This window comes from Poecilia formosa, unplaced genomic scaffold (assembly GCF_000485575.1).
Source record: "Poecilia formosa unplaced genomic scaffold, Poecilia_formosa-5.1.2 Scaffold55, whole genome shotgun sequence".
In the NCBI taxonomy this organism is placed as follows: Eukaryota; Metazoa; Chordata; class Actinopteri; order Cyprinodontiformes; family Poeciliidae; genus Poecilia; species Poecilia formosa.
In genome coordinates, this window is record NW_006799994.1 from 115948 (window position 1) to 121108 (window position 5161).

The following is a 5161-nucleotide window of genomic DNA, read 5'->3' on the forward strand; positions in this document are numbered from 1 at the left end:
GACCAGCTAACAGACATGATTAAAGGAATGTAATCCAGTTGGCTGAAAACTGCTGAACTTGATCTAGAGCTCATTAGTTTGGCCTTGGCATTTGAAGGTAAATTTAAAAAATCATATGCATAGTTATGCAGGATAGAAATTGGAAATTTATCTTGCCAAGTTGAAAATTCTCAACTTTTGGATATTTTTTAGTTTCAAAAGTTGAAGATCTTCAACTTTTGAAACTGAGAAATGTCAAAGTTTTTCTAGAATATTGGTGAATGTTTATTTTGCTTTTGATGCTTAGAAATTTCCTTGGTTTTCTAAAATTTTCTGAGATTAATCTCAAACTTTAAACTTTCCTTGCAAATTTTAGAGTTTTGGAACTTTCATTTTGTTTTCTAGAAAATTTCTGAGTTTTTTGGCGGATATTTATTCCTTTTTTCTGCCATCATAGAGATCGAGTCCCACACCTTCACCCAGCACAGAAATATTAGAACTGTCCTCCTAATTTACATAAAACAAACAAAACAACTAATACAACAAAAGATTTTAACATCTTCCTGTAAAATGAAACCCGCCTCTAAAATCTAGTGGGAGAAACGACTTGTGGTTTTTTTACCGAAGACAAAAGCAAAATGCAACAACCGCTAAAATTTGACGCTTCTCCATTTTTATTTCCATTTTGTAAAGAAGGAAGTTGCGCTCATGTCTTCAGACGTTTTTGTTTCCTTCAGTTATTCTTGTTGCAGCGCCCCCACAGGCGAGGAGGGGAACAGGTTTTTCAAATTGTCTGGTTTATTTGACTTGGTGCAGTTTGAAAGAGAACAGCAGCTGAAATTGTAAAAAATGTTGTAACTTTTGTCCCAAATAAAACCAAATCTAAAACACCCTGAAAGCTACTGGCCTTCTCTTATAGAAAGTATTAATAGAAAGCATGACAATTATTGTTAAACAAAACCAAATCTCTCTCTGGGATTTTTTTTTTATAAATATGCACAAATTAATGGCTAGTTTTCTAAATATTTCCACTCAGAGATCCTTCTGCTGCAATAAAACATTCATTAATTTATGGATGAATGTTTCGCAGCAGCGAGGGACAAAACACGAAACGTCCCATCTGAACTCAGGAAGTGCTGTGTTGCAGTATTTAGACTGAATGACGGGGCATTTCATAAAACAGTCTGCTGAGTGTGTGTTTAATAAATGCATCAAGTCAGCCAAGGTTAGGCAGCAAATCTGACACATAACTGGCAGAACTGATACCAGGACATGTCAGATAGGTGTCATGACAAGAAATCTAAATTATTACACCCACTGCTGAGTCCGGAAAAGTGAAAATTTGATTCGATTTATTCTTGGAAAACGTCGGCTCAAGGACTGAGGAAAGGTAATCCGATACTCCGGCCGCACTGCTGATCGGAACGATCCTGCCACATAAACAAAACGTCTGTGTCAAGTCCAAAGATAAATCCTGCTGAATGGACTCTTGAACAGTCCGGGTTTGAAAATGACAAGCGTTCGCTGTGATCTCAGAGACAGACTGCTGGGTTTCCTGCCACGTTTCGGCGGAAGAAATCCGACTGATTGGCTGCCAATACGACATGTTTGCACACAAACTCTCAACAGACGGCAGCAGGATTTCTGCGGGAGGAGCAACCTGAGAACTGAAGCTGGAAATAAACAGAAACGACAATAATTACTGCATGCTTACAGAAGCCAGAGATATTTTGGACGTACACATAACACTGGAGGACTAAATGAAGTTTATTCAGCTTTGCTCTTCTTAAAGGTTATTTATTTTGCTTCCTAAAACAGGTTAGGAAAGGTCTATGGACGATAAAAAACATCTTTATTATATTTTTTGCACAAAATCATAATTCTTAGATGATGAGCTGCATTATGTCACTTTTATAAAACATGTTTTTTACACATCCATTAAAACTGTCATCATGTCATGGTTATTATGAGACAGATGATCCCTGAGCTACTTTGCCGTTTGAAGAAATGCACAGCTCCCAACCAAAAACAATCAATCAGAGGCAGGAGACCGGTCTTAGCGCTGTTACTCTGCACCATGTTCACACTGCTAAATGTGCTAATGTCGGAGAAACAACTTACAGTTACAAGAAAACAGCAGAAGGCATGGGGGAATGAGCAGCGCTGCATGGAGCTGCATGATTGACAGCGGTAAGATCCGCCTCGTGGCTCTGATTGGTTGTTTCTCGTTAGCACTGGGAGAAAGTGAAGGAGTTTAATATTTTTTCACACATTATCTGTCTCAAACCAAACTGTCGCGACATGGTGACAGTTTAAACAAATGTGTAAAAACATACATTTTGTGTGAAAGTTACATACAGCAGCTCTAAATCCATTTAAGCTGCTGCCCCCCAACTGAACCGTTACAGCCTACAGTGAAAATGGCTGCACAATGTGAAAAGCAGAAGTGGAGCCTCCTGCAAAACCAACAAGAATGCAGCAAATGGTTTCCAAATATTAAGACACCAACAAAACACTTGTCATTCCGGCAGCCATTGTACAGCACACCCATCTGTAAAACCAGCTGACCAAATGTGCTGGAGCTCTAGGTTGCTATGTAACGAGCGGAACTCTGCTGGGGTTGCTAGGTAACAGGGAGAACTCTTTTGGGGTTGCTTGGTGACAGGCAGAACTCTTCTGGGGTTGCTAGGTAACGGGGCAGCGCCTGCTGATTTGTGACGTCACATTCCAGAGGTTTCTGAAACGGCTGATTTTCCAGACACCAAAAAACATTAATTTATTACAAAAAAAGAAAACAGTTTGTTTTTTTTTTTTTCAGTGCTGGGCTGAATGGAAGTACAAAACTGTGGAAAATATGAGTTTTGCATAATTTGTCTGAAGCAGCCAAATGTATCTGTTTTGGGACGGACGACAGGGTCACCAGGTCTCTGGTCTATTCTGGTCATACAATCATTAAGCAGGTCTCTGTGATACTTTCTAGATGGGAAGAAAAACTCAGATTGAGCTCCAATCTCTGCCTCAGTTTCTGACACCCGTCCAAGCCTTGTCAGGAAGACGTGAACGATTGTCTCCCTCTTGCCTAATGATGCCAACCGGAGGAAACCAGCCCAGACTGACGATGTCTCTGCTTTCCAAAAACCTCAAAAGGAAAAGGGTTTGAGACCTTCTCAGTTGTAGAGTCCAGAAGTTATTTTAGTGGAAATGTTAAGAGGTCTGACAACAACTGAAGATCAAAATTGTGGGCAACACATAAATGTCTGCTGCTACTTTTGTTTTGCTCTGTTAGAAAAATAAAAAAACGGTGGATGGTATTTATATTTCACCATCAGGAGAGTTTGGTGGTAGTTTCACCCAAAGTAAGAGCAGGTAACCTGAGAAACACAAGATATTTTTTATAATAAATGTATTTCCTTGTCTTTTATGTACAAACAAAAGGTTTGATGTAAGAACACGTGTCATCAACGAACACACTATGAAGTTAAAACTGATCCTGGATGTTGACTTGTTCTGGTATCCATTATGAACACCAGGCGCCCATTACGGTTCGTTATCCTGTTGGCTCTACGTCTGGTTGCTGCATAATAACATCAGAGGAAACTTATTCATGAGACATGGCCTGGATTTGTCTCTGGAGAATTTAATTAAGGGTCACAGGCTGTGTAGCTGTTAGACCTTCTGTTAGCTTACTGCTAACAAAAGCTGTTAGCAAGCTTTTCTGTCTGCTTTTTCTCCAGGTGTTCAGGCTTCAGGTCGGAAAACAACCGTAGTCTCATTAGAATCAGTCTCCTGATCTCAATGAATCAAACAGTTAGCTGGTTAGCTAAGACATTAAAGGAGTGTAATCTATTTGGCTAACTGCTAGGCCTGTCATAATACGCAATAAATGAACCACATGCTAAATTAGAACAAAACCCAAAAGTTTTCATTTGCATGACTTATCATTTTTCTCTTTTCTCTCTTTCTACCAAAAGTCTTCAGTTTGGTGTTTTGGTCTCAACTAGTCATTTTCTAAGGACAGTTTTATTTACAGACTCCATAATTAATTTTATTTGTTGTTTTTGTTGTTTTGTTTATTTATTTTGGATATTTAAAATGTCTTCCAGTTCCAGTGTTAAATATTCATTAGAAATTAAAATTTATTGATCTTTGAGAATGTTTTCTTGCATTATTATTATTATTATTATTATTATTATTATTATTATTATTCCATTTTACTTGAAAATTGTTTCAAAACAACAATATTATCATTTATTGCAATAAAGTCTGGGGCAATTTATTGTCCAGCAAAATTTTGTTCCAGTGATTAGACCAAACCTAATGCATTCTTTCTGGAATACGGCTCCCATCAAAGGGAGAAACACACACACCTCCCAATTGTGCATGTGGGCAAGTTACTACGATTTAAAGAAAAAAAAAGAAGCAAGGACTTTGGTAGCCTTTAGTTTAAATCTAACATGTATTTATCACTCATTTGCATTAAAAACCTCCTTCGCCTGAATCAGTGCATGCTGATAAACTGAACAAACCAGTGGGAACCTTGGAAAAAAAGCGATGTCTTCTTTTTCCCAGCTAACGATGAGCTTTTGTTTTCTCTGATAAATAACAGTTTGTGCCGATCCGTCTCCCACCTGCTGACCTGCGGCACACAGCCAGCCTCTGGGTCCGCCTCGGTTCCTCTGAGAGTCTGCGGAGGTCTCAGTACATCTGCCCACATCCAGTGTCCATCCGTCCATCTGCCTGTCCGTCCCCGGGCCTCTGAACCCAGAATCTCCAGAGTCCAATCAGCTCAAACGATCCGGTCAGGCTGCTGCAGCATCAGGTACCGGATCCACTCTGCCTGCTCTCCATCTATGTGGAGATTAAACGCTTACTTACCCCAAATAATCACAAGATTATTCAGATTATCTGTATTAATCTGTTTTAACACTTTGTTGCTACATGTAGCAACTTTTCAGACAATCTTTTCAAAATCACCACGAGCAACAAAGGAACTTTTTTTTCTATTTTGCTCAATGCTCGTAATTCCAACTCAGGTTGAATGTCTAACAAAATGGTTTCCTGGCCGAACGCAGGACTGTGTGACGTAGCCACCGTTCCACCCAAAGAGGGCAGCACTGAGACGATTTTAGATCAGATACTGCAGAATTAAACAAATTTACACAAAAATGTCACAACTTGCACT

General features: G+C 39.2%; 1 long non-coding RNA gene across 1 annotated transcript; it reads right to left on the reverse strand.

The window, feature by feature from the left end:
* Nucleotides 1–1306: 1306 nt before the first annotated feature.
* LOC107836387 (uncharacterized) lies at nucleotides 1307–4821 on the reverse strand. Its single transcript, XR_001662270.1, has 2 exons — nucleotides 4608–4821; nucleotides 1307–1652 (listed from the first exon to the last, which is right to left on the reverse strand). It is a non-coding gene; the product is annotated as an uncharacterized LOC107836387 (long non-coding RNA).
* Nucleotides 4822–5161: the final 340 nt, after the last annotated feature.